Source organism: Notamacropus eugenii, chromosome 3, assembly GCF_028372415.1.
Source record: "Notamacropus eugenii isolate mMacEug1 chromosome 3, mMacEug1.pri_v2, whole genome shotgun sequence".
In the NCBI taxonomy this organism is placed as follows: domain Eukaryota; kingdom Metazoa; phylum Chordata; class Mammalia; order Diprotodontia; family Macropodidae; genus Notamacropus; species Notamacropus eugenii.
Genome location: NC_092874.1, coordinates 403,349,129 through 403,364,591, shown reverse-complemented (window position 1 = coordinate 403,364,591; position 15,463 = coordinate 403,349,129). Strand labels below are relative to the sequence as shown.

Here is a 15,463-nt window from a genome sequence, read left to right as displayed (position 1 = left end):
AGAAAATTTTTGTGAAAGGAATGTGGTAGAAGGGGCATCTATTTTACATACCTGGGGATGGTTTCCCCTTAAAATGTCCAGGAGGTTGTCCTGGGGATTTGGTTGGGGAGGTGGGAAGGAGAATTATGACTTGAATGATTGGTTTGACTTTTGCTCCTGAGGCGTACAAGACACAATTTTATGGGGAATTTGTATTCTGGAAGATTTTGTAGCATTCCCATTGCCCCAGAGGGATATCTTCCTGATTGTTACTGATTGTTATGTTAAATAGGAAATGGAGAGGAGTTTTTATTGCTATTGTTTAGTTTTGTCCTATGGACCATACTGTCCACGGGATTTTCTTGTCAAAGGTAGTGGGGTAGTTTGCCATTTCCTTCCCCAATGGATTAAGGCAAACAGAGGATGTGACTTACTCAAGGTCACATAGTAAGTGTCTGAGGTCACATTTGAACTCAGGTCTTCCTGATTCCACGCCCAATACTTTATCTACTAAGCCACCTAGCTGACTCCAATTCAACCAGTACTTGTGTCTCTTTTTAAAAATCTTAATGTAATATCAGTAATGTTTTTATCACATATTTATGGTCGATGAGTAAACCTTCATCTTGACCTGGAACTTGAATCACTGGCCTGGCGTGGTTGGGCCTAGTCTAAAGTAACAAAGATAAGAATTGCAAAGGATGGGCAGGGATGAATGAGTTGCCATTATGTGAGGCCATAGTTCCTTTGGAGTGTTGGAGTACTGTATTTATAAATGTGAATTGCGGCGGAAAGAGTCTGGTCCCAAGCTCCACTTCTATTACTGTCAACTTTACTCAGTTAAGATGATTAAAACCAGTGGACATTCCTTCCTAATGGTAATTAAGTCTAAATTTGTAAACTTGGCAGGGCTGTCCATGTCCTGACTCCATCCTGCATTTTAGCCAAACTGGGCTGCTTCATTGTGTTCTTAACATGCCCTACTATTGACTATATTTTTCATATTTTTGCTATTTTCCTTGCAACTGGAATTTCTTTCTTCCCTCTCTTCTGTCTCCATATTCTGTCAATATGTCTTGAAGGTCGTACTCCGATGTCACTTCCTTCATGAAACCTTCCCTGATTCTCCCAACCAGATGTGCCCTTTCTCTCTTCTGAATCCCCATGGTACTTTGTACCTTTCTTAGGTATTTACATTCTGCCTTATCTTATAGTTACCTGTGAACTTATTGTACTTTGCCAAGGTTGCTTAGCTATGTACTGAACGGTTGAGATATGAGTCAATCAGTCAATAAATATTTATTGAACACCTGCTACCAGCTAAGTATTGGAGAGAAAAAAGGCAAAAGACAGTCTGTTCTCAGGGATCTCAAAGTCTAGTAAAGGAGACAATATGAAAGCAGCTATGTTCGAACAAGATATAGACTGAATCAATTGGAGATAATCTGCAGAAGGTATAGACTAGCACAAAGGAGGATCAGGAAAATTTTTTTGGAAAAAATGAGGTTTTTAGCTGGGAAGGAACCCAGGGAAGCCAGGAGGAGAGAATGTGAAGGGAGAGCATGCCAGGTATGAGGCACAGACAGTGATAATGTCCAGAGTCAGGAGATGTAGTCTGCAACTTTATTCCTTCTGAGGAGAAAAAGGATCATTAGGCCTTACCATCTACCCTGCTACTACCCACTAAAGTCCTCCGGGACTTATCCCCTGCCCCTTCCTCTATACCCTTCAGGCCCCATGCACTGCCAGCCATCTGACCTATTGCTTTAACCTATAGCTGAAACCTTAGGACTCCTGGGTCTTTACATCTTTTCTGATGACTTTTTTTTAATGTGTTGTCCTCCTCCATTAGGGTATGAGCTCCTTGAGAGTTGGGATTGTCTTACTCTTTCTATGTGAAGCCACAACATTATGTGGTCAAGGCAATATTCACAGCACTGGTGGTGACTATGAATATGCCAGCGTAGCTCTCAATTGCCAAGTGTAACAGACTGCCCATATAGAAGGCAGAAGAAAAACATTCGTTCAGATACCAGTAAGCCAAATCCCAGAACCAGACGCAAAATCAGTCATAGTAACCAAGAATATTATCATCACAGCAGGCAGTCATTTCCAAACCTCTCACCCCATGCTAGGACCATCCTACAAACAAACACTCAGGAGCCTAAGCTGTTCCTGCCTGCCTGTGTCCTTCCCAGCTCTGACTAGCCTGATCAACTTCTTCCCAGCTCTGCTCCACCCTTCCTGTTCCACCCATTCAGCAAGCTTCTCTCACCACAGATAACTTAGGCTTCCATGTGATTTAAGCAGGTCACATGGGTCTGTTAATGAATGGGAAAGATTTTCCATTTAAATTACCATTACAAACACTTAGCACAGTTCTTGAAGCTAAGTACATGCATTATAAAAGCTTTTTCATTCATTCATTCCCAGATTTTAAGCTGGGTAAGAGTTGACTCTAGGGGCAGCTTTTTGGTGCAGTGAATAAAGTGCCAGGTCAGAGACAGGAACATCTAAATTCAAATCCCACCTCAGGCTCTTACTAGTTGTGTGACCCTGGGCAAGTCACTTAACCCTGTTTGCCTCAGTTTCCTCATCTGTAAAATGAGCTGGAGAAGGAAATGGAAAATCACTCCAGTATCTTTGCTAAGAAAACCCCAAATGAGGTCATGAAGAGTTAAAAATGATTGAAAAATCAAACAGCAGACTGTATTAGGCAAACCTTCAGTTCAATGAATTTCTCTGATATCTTTTCTTCCACTCCTGTACAAGCCTTCCTGGCTTGATGTTTCTGCTTCATTCCCTAATGTTCCCTACTTCTGTCTTAGATTTCATCACTGAGAAAATCTGGCTCTGGACAGGCCCCAGTCCCTGATTTATATTGGCTTAGGTCTCCATTTGCCCCTTGCCTTTCCTGGGAGGAGAGATTTTCCCTCAGCATGGTACTTAATGAATATCTGGTCGCTGGATTCAGATGGCTGTGGAGAATAAGTGAGGCTGGTGACCTGTACAGCCCTCCCTCACTCAAAACAAAGTCAAGTACAAGTCATGTCATCATTTCTCTGATGGCATCATCATCTTTGGCAACGAAGGACGGACATACACCCAATTACTAGCATGTGTCAGTCCCTATAGGAGATAAGATGGTATCTTTTCCTTGACATGTTTTCAAAAAGTCAATTAATGATACTAGATGTAATTTCGTAGGATGATTGATTTGGAGCTGATAGAGAAATTAGAGATCTTAAGGCACAGAGAGATCAAGTACTCTGCCCAGAGTCATTCAACTGGTAAGTGTATGAAGTCAACTTTTAAATAATAATTAACTTAAAATCAAAAGGAAGATAATGTAAAACAAAAGACATAGGGCATGGAAGGCTTAGAAAGCCCATAAAAGAATTCAAGGGCAAAACTTGACTTTTAAATATAAGGATAAGCACAGAAAGTTCCAGGTCTTCCTGTCCTAGGTGTATTCCAAGAGTGCTGGCCTACTAAATGAGGGAGATGGAACAATTCTGCAGTTCTTATACCTGACTGAGAGACTGTTTCCTCTTGACTTAATTGACAATCATCTTTGAATGTCAGGGGACATACTAGAGAGCAAATAATCATGTGTCAATGGATTTTGCATCCTTTAGCAAAGGACCAGACACAGATCTGCCCCATGTCCCCATGTCCATGCTATGACCTTTACTCCACTAATTCAGTTCTCTATTATTACTCAGGAAGTCTATTGTAATAACTTGCTAAATGATCTCTGCATCAGCATTTCCATCCTTCCTGAATCTGCCAAAAATTTTTCTTTCTAAATAATAGATATTATTCCTTTAATCAATAACATTCACTGCTTCTTATTGTCTCTAGAACAACATACAAATTCCTTGGTCTGGTCTTTTTTAGGCCCTCTATATTCTGGCTTCAGTTGACCTTTGCAGCATTATTTCACATTACTCCTCTTCATGCACTCCTATGTTCTAGCTGAACTAACACCTCTTCTGTAATCTTGACCTTCTATCCCACTTTTATATGATTATTAGGCTGTCCCCTATATCTATATTCTCATCTCTATTAAGATTTTCTTCTTTTCGTCTTTAAGGATTCCATCTTCTCCATAAAGCCTTCCGTGTTTTTCCTGAAGAAAAGTCTTTTCTCCTTCCTCAAATTTTCCTAAAGCAACTTGTATAGACCAGTTTATCCCCATCTATCACATGCCTACGTTGTATTATGTATTTATGTGTATGTAGTTCCTATCTAGCCTCTGGAAGGTGGGGTAGAAATTTCCATCTAAAATTTTTTTCCTTAGTGATTAGGGCATACTTTTGCAAATAGTAGATGTTTAATAAATGTTTGTTGGCCATAAGAAGGAAATAGAAAAGGTTTCTAGAAAATGAACATTTTAATTCCCCTTTGGAATTCCCCTTTGGAGCAAACTGACTTCCTTGGCTCAGTTTCCTTTGTTTCTGTTCTCTTTTAAAAGTTAAAAAAGATCATGTGTTTATGAAAGACCTCTACTTCTCCCCTTAAGAAATAACTTATCTTAATGCTGTTTTCTTAGAGGAATGGGGTTATGTGAGGAAGGCATGTGATGGTTTATAGCCTTAGAGAAGGTAAGGTTATTTTTTTCTTCTTCTTTTCCAATTGAGACTAGACAGTTCACATTTTCCTTGTGGTTGCTGGCAAAGGCAAAATCAAAAACATTTCAAGGATGTATTTTTGATCTGGCAAAAAAGAAAAGCATCTGTCCTAGCTGCCTTAAGTTTCTAACATGAGGTCAGGTGACAAAGGAAAGCAGATGCTGGCTGTCACCTCATCTCAAGGCAGATTTCTTGTCCTTGCTTTTGGGAGAATTGCTCCCTGCTCTAGGCCAGAAGCAGAATTGACCCTATGTATGCCAACTGCCACTAACATGGTGTGATTTAAGGGTTGTCAGGAAGACCCCACATGCTCCAAATGTACCTCACATAAATCCCTAATGCCTCAAAACTTACAGTGAAAGATTATTTCTTTGACTCCAATCTTTATGTGGCAGAGTGGAAGAAGCAGTGGCTCTGCCATCAGAGGGCCTGGGTTAGGCATTTGCTACCTATGGGACCATGGGCAAATCCCTTAACCTCTCTTGTCTTTAGTTTCCTCATCTCTAAAATGAAATGCCTAGACTAGACAGCCTATGGAGTTCCTTTCATTTGGATTTCATTTAAATTTATAAATCATATAGATTTATAATCAAGCAATAAATATTTATTAAGTACTTGTTACATTCTAGGCACTATCCCAAGGTCTGGGAATACAAATAAAAATGAAAAAGTAAAACTTTACTTTTTTTTAAAAAGTTTTTTATTTTTTCCAATTACATGTAAAGACAATTTTCAACATTCATTTTTTTACGAGATTTTGGATTCCAAACTTTTCTCCCTCGCTTTTTCCCACCCCCCTCCCCAAGTAATCTGATATAGATTATACATGTGCAATCACATAAAATATATTTCCATATTAGTCATGAAGAAATAGAACAAAAGGGAAAAAAAGAAACCACACACACAAAAATAAACCCAAAGAAAGTGAAAATAGTATGCTTCTGTTTGCACTCAGACTCCATCAGTTCTTTCCCTTTTCCATAACGAGTCCTTTGGAATTCTTGAATCATTGTATTACTGAGCAGAGCTAAGTCATTCTTGGTAGATCATTGTACAATGTTGCTATTATTGTGTACAATGTTCTGGTTCTGCTCACTTCATTCAGCCTCAGTTCATATAAATCTTTCTAGGTTTTTCTGAAATCTCCATGCTTGTCATTTCTTATAGTGCAATACTGTTCCATTACATTCACATACCACAACTTGTTCAGTCATTCCCCAATAGTGGGCGTTCTCTCAATTTCCAATTGAAAGACCTTACTCTTAACCAGCTTATAATCGAATAGGGGAAGACAACACATAAAGAGGAAACTGAGAAAGTGGTGGTGGTGGGGAAGTTACCTTGGCCAGGGGAGTGGGTAAGATGGAGAAATAATCCAAAGGAGCATGACTGGGTGGAAAATGAAGAGATGGCTGGCCTGTATGCCTTCCTTAAGTGAAAGATTTGAAGAGGAGCTCTCTTCTCCACCTTCTAATTACAGAGGTCCCCGTGGCAGAGATACTGATAAGATATGAAAATCAATATTAATGTGATCTTGCAGAATGATGAAGTTGCTGGTGATATGGAGAAGTTCAAAGGGACGGGAAATAAAGTTACCTTAGGAGGAATAGCTCATTAAGTTAATCAGTCATTTATACCTTGAATAAATGTGCAGACCAGATCTTATCTTGAGAATAGATTTGGATAATGGGGGTTGGGAGTGAGTAGAGAATGGGGATATAGCATGAAAGGGCGGTTTTGATGAGGGCAAGCCCTAGCCAGGAGGCCAGTTTTCACCATAGCTCCCAGTTAAACTGGAGGTAACCCACCCATTACTATTTAATGAGAATTCACCAAAAGCAATTGAGATTTCTGGCAAAGAAAGCTTCCAGCTAAGTTCAGTTCCTCCCCCAAACCACCACAGGAATGATGGAGAGTGCCAGAATCAGCAAAACCAAAGAAAAACACAAGAGAGCATTTCCATCCAGCCTAGTACGGTACCAGGAGGCAACCAAAGTCCAGAGACATTCCAGGCAGGGGAATTAGGGCTGAATCCAGGGGAATCTCTGGGTAAGGCTTGTTTTAAAAAAAGGGGAGGGGGTTTAGAACAATTCAACAGGGATTGAAGGCTAAGTGGGTATAGATTGCTGCAATAGGGGGAGCCTGGACCCTGCTCTTAGTCTAGCTCCAGGTCCCTATAGAAGCTGGCAAGGGCTAACTCCAGATAGCTCCTGAGTCAATGAATAGTGTAAGGGAGTTGAGAACAGTATCCAACCACCCTAACCAGAGTTACAACAGAGCAGCAGCGGGGCTAGGCTCAGCTACCCCACCCAAGAATCCGAAAGAGAGCATAGCTTGACCTCTGCCCAAAATTCCAATCCAGCCACTGAGGATGATGGCAGAACCAAACTGAAGAAAACTCCAGATGCAATGAAGGAATATTATGGATTAAAACAATTACAGGACAAAACCTAAGAAGAAGAAAATAACTATTATGGTTACAAATAGAACACTAGAAAAATACCAGGTCACAAGGATTCTTAGTAGTAGATGAAAGAAATGAAGGAAGAGTTGAAAAAAAGAGAAGAAAGAATGAATTTAGAACCCCTGGATGGAGAAACTTTACCCAAGAAGTTGATACCATGGAAAAAAGAAGGGGACAAATGGACTGCAATAATTCCATGAGACAAGGTGGAAAGAGGAGTAATTCTAGAGTCAAAGGACCTGAGTTCAAATCATGCCCCTGTCATTCTGTGTAACTTTGGGAAGTCAACCTCTCTGGTTTCTTCATCTACGAAAGGTAGGAGAGTAGCCTAAATGACTTTGTGGTCCCTTCTGGCTTAAAATCAATGATCCTATGACATAACAAGGAAATGGAACAAAGTCAGAAGTCTGAAAAATTAGAACACATAACATATCTTGTATCAACCACAACTGACTTGAATAGAGGTCATGCAAAATGCATAGAATATCTGGGAATCAATCTACCAAGACACATTCAAGACTTTATGAATACATCTGCAAAATATTCTTTATAGAAATAAGAGAAGAATTAAATTATTGGAAAAACATTAATATATTGTGGTTGAATCATGTAAATATAATTTAAATGGTGCTGTTACCTAAATTTGATTTATAGATTTATTTCCAGACTAATGAAACTATGAAGAGTTTACTTTACAGAACTAGATACAATCATAACAAAATACATCTGGAGGAAAAAAAGACCATGAATTTCAATGGCAATAACGAAAAAAATTAGGAATAAAAGGGATCTAGCAATTATTAAAACTATTTGATAATGTTTAAAAAATAGAAAAGTTGTCCAGAGGAACTTATTGTATTAATAAGAAGCAGAAGTAACTGAATATAGTAGCATACTGTTCAATAAACTCAAGGACACCAACTACTGGGTAAGGATTCCCTATTCAACAGAAATTACTGTGATGACTGGAAAGCAGTTGGACAAAAATTAGATTTAGATCAATATCTCACAACATATACCACAATAAACTCCAAATGGATACATAACTTAGATAGCATAACATTCTTCTTAAACTATGGGTCTCGACCACATATGGACTTGTGTAACTGAACGTGAGAGTTGTGAAAAATTCGGTAACAGTAACATACAATGACCAAAAATTAATTCTAAATTAAATGTGTAATGGATCTGAGGTGTTTCTGGTAGTATTTGCCAGTGTTGCATTGTGCGATTTCACTGCAACCTTGGTTACGAACACACAATATGCACACTTTACACTGCGTGTGCCCTCACACCACATAATGTCAACAAATACTTCCAGAAACATCTTGGCTTAGATTCAAGACTATTGTATGTTATGAATTGCAGCATTTTCTTCTGTACATGCAAAGCTTTTGGCTCTTATGGAAACATAATAGTTTAATTATGGAAAATAAAAACTTTTAATGTTTGCCTCCCATCATTCCTCAGCATGTATCACATTAGTATAACTTTGGATTGTATTGTGTTAGATTATCTGATTTTTGAAATTGCCGTTATCTTCTTCTTTTACAGAAACTTATGTGTTCAATTGCAGCAAGTAAAGGCAAAAGCCCTTTAAAAATATCTCTCCACTATCACTACTATATGTGGTTAAGTGTGAACATCATTTTTTTAATTAAGTGAAACAAATGTAATTTCATAAACTAAAGTTAGTATTTATTTGAGAAATCATTAGTAATATTTATTTATATCTTAGGACAAAAATATTTTTCTATTATGGAGAAGTGGCTAAATTTAGACAGAAGAGGTACAAGTACTGATAGCAATGTGGCAGAGACTTTGCTACCAGGTACACCTAAACTGACAAGAAAAAGAAAATATGTTGAACTACTTTTGCAACATAAATTTACTTCTAATAATATGATGGTGTGGGAAAACCTCTTTGCTTAATTTGTAATGAAGTTTTGACTGCAGAGAACATGAATACAGACAAACTAAAATGCTATCTTAATACCAAGCATGCGATGTACTGCAATAAACCAAAGATATATTTTGAACAACTTCTAAAATCTGCAAATAAAGAGAAACAATGTTTTGAGATATTTGTTACTGTCAACAAGAACTACTTACTTGCATTTTATGAAACTTCTTATTTAATTGCGAAAACTAAAAAGCTCTATGTGATAAGAGCTGATCTCATGCTACCTGCTGCTATTAAAATGTCAGAAATAGTTCATAAGTATGGGGATCAAATTAATAAAATTACTTTATCAAATGATACTGTTTTCAAAAAGAATTTCTGAAATCAGTAATGAGTGATTTCAGCAGCTTAAGGGCAGCCCAATGTTTGCAATTTAGTTAGATGAAACAACTGATATTTGTAGCATGGCACAGTTGGTACTTTATGTAAGATGTTTATGAAGTAAGCACACATGAGGAACTATTGTTTTGTCACTCTTTGGAAGGGCATCTAAGAGGGGAACATATGTATCTTAAGGTCAATAAATTTTTCACAAATGAAGGTTTATAGTGGAAAAATTGCATTGGAGTCTGTACAGATAGTGCTAGAGAAATAATAGGCAAGAATGTTGGATTTGTAGCAAAAGTTAAAGATAGTGGCAATGAACATATCACTTTTACCCACTGGGAGGCACCTGTAGCCAAAAAAATATCACCAGTTAGATGTTATGCTTTGTGATACTATCAAAATCCTTAACTTCATTAACAGCTCTGCCCTTAACAGTTGTTTGCTTTCAAACCTTTGGAAAGACATGAACTCCAATTACAAAAGATTATTATTACATGCAGAAGTAAGATGGCTTTCAAGAGGTGAAAGTTTAAACAGATTATCGCAACTGAAAGATAAAGTTGTTTTATTTTGCCTGAGCAGAAGTCGTCTTGTTAATTTTTTTTTCATAATGACTTATGGCTTTCAAAAATCTTTTATTTGTCAGATATTTTTGAAAAACTCAATGATTTAGACATGTCACTTCAAGGAAAAAATTGTAACATATTTATGTTATAAGATAAAATTGAATGTTTTGCTAAAAGTTATATGGAAGAACAGGGTGGAAAACGATTCTTTAGAAAAGTTTATAGCTACAGATGATTTTATAATTGAAAATAACTTTCCCAAAGATTTAATTGAAAGAGTTATAATTGATCATCTAAAATGCCTAGGGACACAGTTTCAGAAATATTTCCCTTCAAATTTTGATTCTACAAAACTAAGTTGGATATATGTGTATTTATATATATATGTGTGCGTATATATATATATATATATATATATATATATATATATATATATATATATATATATACATATACTCAATTGAAATACTAGTCATTGCCATTAAAAGTTCAAAAAGAATTTTCTGAGTTATTAAGTGACAGGTTTAAAACTTGAGTTTCCTAAAAACTCACATGTACAAAAAATATTTATGGCAGCTCTTTTTGTGGTAGCCAAGAACTGGAAGTTGAGGGAATACCCATGAGTTGGTGAATGGCTGAATAAGTTGTGGTATATGAATGTAATGGAATACTATTGTGCTATAAGAAATGACGAACAGGCAGACTTTAGAAAAACTTGGACTTATATGAACTGATGTTTTGTGAAATGAGTAGAACCAAGAGAACATTATACACAGCAACAGCCACAGTGTGCGAGGACAGTTTTTGATAGATTTAGCCCTTCATGACAATGCAAGGACCTAAAACATTCCCAAAGGTCTCGATGCAAAATGCCATCCGCGTCCAGAGAAAGAAGTGTAGCATTGGAGCACAGAATGAAGCAGACTATTTTCTCTTTTGTTATGTTTTGGTTTTTCTCATGGTTTCTCCCATTCATTTTAATTCTTCTATGCAACACGATTAATGTGAAAATGTGTTTAATAAGAATGCATATGTACAACCCACATTAGATTGCATGCCATCTTTGGGAGGGAGGAGGAGGAGGAAATTTAAAATATATGGAAGTGATTGTTGAAAACTGAAAACAAATAAATTAATAATAAAGTAAAAAAGCTCACAAAACTTGAGTTTCCTAAAACATTGTTAAATGAATTTTGACCTGGGATTAGGGCGGAATTTCCAACAATTTCTGAAATGGCCCTAAATATACTTTTGCCATTTTGTACCACATATATATATGAAAAGTGGCATTCTCAAAATGGATGATTATAAAATCAAAATATCAATCAACTCTGAAAAACGCTGAAGATGTTCCGAGTCCGGCAGTATTAAATAGTCCAAGGTTTAATTCTTTATGTAAAAAAAAAAAATGCACATCCATCTTATTAATATGCAAATTTGTTTTTGTCTTTAATAAATGGTAAAATTATATGTATACCAAAGAACTTTTAAAATGTATTTCTTTATGATTTATTATCAGTAAATGTTTAATTTGTATACCTATTTTATACACCTGTATACCCAGCATTGTGTAAAAGTTTCCTGGGCAAAAATGGGTTGCGAGTGAAAAAAGTTTAAGAAGTCCTGACCTAGATATAAGAGGTCATAGACATATCGCGTGTGTTTGTCATTCGTTGCCGAAGAAGACCATGCCATCAGAGAAATAATGACATGACTTGCACTTGACTTTGTTTTGAGTGAGGGAGGGTTGTGCAGGTCACCAGCCTCACTTCTCCTCCAGAGCCATCTCAATCCAGTGACCAGATATTCATCAGGATGACTGGGGATGACCCAGGATGAGGCAACTGGGGTTAAGTGACTTGCCCAAGGTCACACAGTTAGTACGTGTCAAGTGTGTAAGGTGAGATTTGAACTCAGGTCCTCCTGACTCTTGCACTGGTGCTCTATCTGTTGCACCACCTAGCTGCCCCCATAGACATATTAGAGGAAAAGAGAAGGAAATGCCTTTTGCAGCTATGATGAGGGGAATTATTCTTAATCAAATAACGAATAGAGGTCATCATAGAATATAAAATGTGCAATTTTAATTGTATAAAATTGAAAAACTTTAGCATAATCAGAATCAGTGAAGTTAGAATTAGAAAAGAAGCGGTTAACTGAGGAAACATATTGAAAGCAAGTTTATCTGATAAAGTTCTGACAATATACATAGGAAATTGAGATGATTATATAAAAATAGATATGTGGGCAAAGGACATGTTTCCATAGATAATTTTTAAATTAAGAAATGCAAGCAACTAGCAGTCACAATAAAAGAATGCTTGAAATCACTATTATTAAATAATACATGTTTATTTAATTTAATTTAACAATACATGTAAATTAAACACAACTCTGTGGGTATACCCCATCAGGTTGCCAAAGATGAAAAAAGAGGAAAAATAGCAATTATTAGAGGGGTTGTACGAGGATAGACACACTAAAGCACCATTGATGGAGATGCCCAAAGGTCAAAGTAGTCTGGAAAACAATTTGGAAATACATCCCTAAAGTCATTAAATTGTGTGTATCCTTTGACCCAGTGATACCACTCCTACACGTATAACCCAAAGATGAAGGGAACAGATCAATATGCTCCCAATTTTGATATCATCATTTTTTTGTTGTAATGATGAGTTGCAAACAAAATGAGTGCTCATCATTTGGGGAATGACTGAATAAATCAGTATATTAGTTTTGGTATAGTCAAGTCATTTCTCCATGAGATAATAAGGTTGTGCCAATATATTTGGCTCTTCTCCAACACCCCCCAATCCTCGCCAAATATGAAATTAATGACTGCCGTTGCCTCATCATCAGAGTGGCCTAAATCAGCTTTAAGTCACTGAGATTACACACATGATGTTAGAGAGACCTCATATTTAATTTAGTCCAAATCTCTACTTTTTACAGATCAGGAAACCAAGGCCCAGAGAGGTTAAATGATTTGCTAAGGATCAAATGGCTAGTAAATGACAAGAGTTGGAATGTCAGCCATGGCTTTTTTGCCCACAATACTGATGCTTTTTCTACTACATCATGTTGCTTTTCAAAGTCCACATGCTTCATCCAAACAATTGAAGCAGAGAGCTGAGCTAACATGAAATTTTAGTGTGTATATCTTAGACAAGATTTACAAGGCTACTCTTCACTGGGGAAATTCTGAATTATGGCTAGATTTCAAAAAATATAAGCCTACTACTGTAGTTCTTGGAGACAGGAATTCTCTGGCATTAAAATGTTTTTTTTAAATAATAGATTCCCTGTGTGTTTATCCTAAGTACTTACCTAACCCTAGTCCAGACTCTTAGAGCTTCGGGGTCCCATATGGTCATATAGGTACACAGTTTATCTTTTACACTCTGTTTTGGGAATATCAGGTAAAGATTAGAGATTGACTTAGAATCTACATAATACTGAACATTTAGCTTTAAGGAACTAAGAAAAATCCCTTATAAAACTAATATGAAACTGTCTGTGGATAGTAAAACTGATTTTTTACAAATTGTATCTCTTTTTGGCAATTAAAATAAAATGATCTCTAGCTCTTAGGACAGTGTTTGAAACATGGTCAACATTTAATAAACGCTTCTTGACTTGACCCCATTTGAAAACACATAAAGAGAAGCCACAGGTGCCATTTTTACAGTTCCTTCCTTTCTTATCCTTGGAACCATGAAAAGACTAGATCTACCAAGATTTGCTTCCAGTGCTAATTCTAGCAGAATTCAGAAAAAAGAAAAGGAAAAAAGAAAAAGAGTTTTCTTGCTAATCGGTTCAGACTCTCGCTAGCAAATGTTACCATGGAAATTAGACACAGGGTAATTGAGGTTTAGAGTAATAAGTACGTGCAGAGTAGCCAAGGAAACAGAGGACAGGGCACCTTGCCTCCCAGTCCTTTCATAGCCCTAAAGAGTTTTAATCATGAGATTATATGGGTAACACAGTCATAAAATCATTATCAACGGCATTTATTAAACTCCTGATTATACATATTAGAAACGATATAAAATGAACAGAGCCAATTTCTACTCTCTAGGAGTTTATAATCTAATAGACAGCAGCCAAGACACTACCAGATGATATCATCTACATGGGAGTACTTGACTCATCTCTCTTATGATTTCCTTTTTTTCTTGGCCAGTCACTTTAAATATTATGGATATATCTTATCTTTACATAATCTTCATTTCCAAGGATATTTCTTTCTCCTTCCTTAACCTAGAAAGAAAAGAGAGGGAGAAAGTGGTTTAGCTGAACTAATCCAAGCATCAGTTGAGTCTTACAGTGTATGGAATATACCGTCTATATATATAAGTATGGAAATACCAAAAGTCACTCAGCTTTTCTAAGAATGGAGGAAGGTGTATTTTCTTATCTCTTTTCCTGGGACAATCATTAACATAATTATCATATAGCATACAGTTTTGTCTTCTTGTTTTTTCCATTTCTACTGCAAGACAACAAGCATTTATTAAGTACCTACTATGTGTAAGGCACTGTGCTAAGTGCTGGGAACACAAAGATAGGCAAAAAGAATCCTTCTTCTTAAGGAGCTCACAGTTTGATGGTAATGACATTGTGGAAACAAATATGCACAAAGAACATATATGTGCATATATATGTGCATACACACACAAACATTATATATATATATATACATGATATTTTGGAGATCATCTCAGAAGAAAGGCAGAGAGATATTATGAAAGCAGAATTAACAAGACTTGGCAAATGAGTTAATGTTGGGGCAATGAGGAGGAGTGAGTAGTCAAGAATGACATATGAATGGTAAACCTGGGTGAATGGGAGAATGGTGGTGTCTTTGACAGTAACAGGAATGTTCAAAAGAAGGAAAGTTTGGAGGTGGGAGGCAGGGAGGACAATGGGTTCAATTTTGAACATGTTCGGTTTAAAATGTCTTAAGGGATATCTAGTTTTTGATGTTTATTAGGCCATTAGAAACATGAGACTAGAAGCTAGGAGAGAGTGGTTAGGGTTGGACAAACAGATCTGAGAATCATCTATGTAGGGATTGTAATTGAATCCATGGGAGATGATGAGATCACCTCATTTGGTGATTTTTCATTTAATAGTACAGAGGGAGAAAAAGGCCCAGAATGGAGCCTTGGCGGCTACGACACTCATGGTTATCAGGCATGACCCAGATGAAGATCTGGTAAAGTAGAAATGAGAGTAGTCAGATGTATAGGAAGGGAATGGGGAGACAGCAGTGTCAAAAAGATCCTAAGAGAAGAGAGTAGCAAGGAAAAGAGGGTGGCCTACTACGTCGAAGGCAGCAGAGAAGTCAAGAATAATGAGCACTGAGAAAAGGCTCTTAGATTTGGCAATTAACTGAGTAATTCTGGAGAGAGCAAGCTATGATTTTTATTGATATATAATTAAATATCTTACAATTATATGTATTTTATAATATATGCTAAATATTATATATGATGAAACACAATATATAATATAAATATTTAAGTGC

At 36.7% G+C, this 15,463-nt stretch overlaps 1 long non-coding RNA gene across 1 annotated transcript in view; it reads right to left on the bottom strand.

Moving 5' to 3' along the window:
* Positions 1-13,922: 13,922 nt before the first annotated feature.
* LOC140531712 (uncharacterized) overlaps positions 13,923-15,463 on the bottom strand; it is a 39,633-nt gene continuing 38,092 nt past the window's right edge. The window contains exon 2 of the long non-coding RNA XR_011976408.1: positions 13,923-14,193. This is a non-coding gene — a long non-coding RNA (uncharacterized lncRNA). The remainder of the gene's footprint in view (positions 14,194-15,463) is intronic.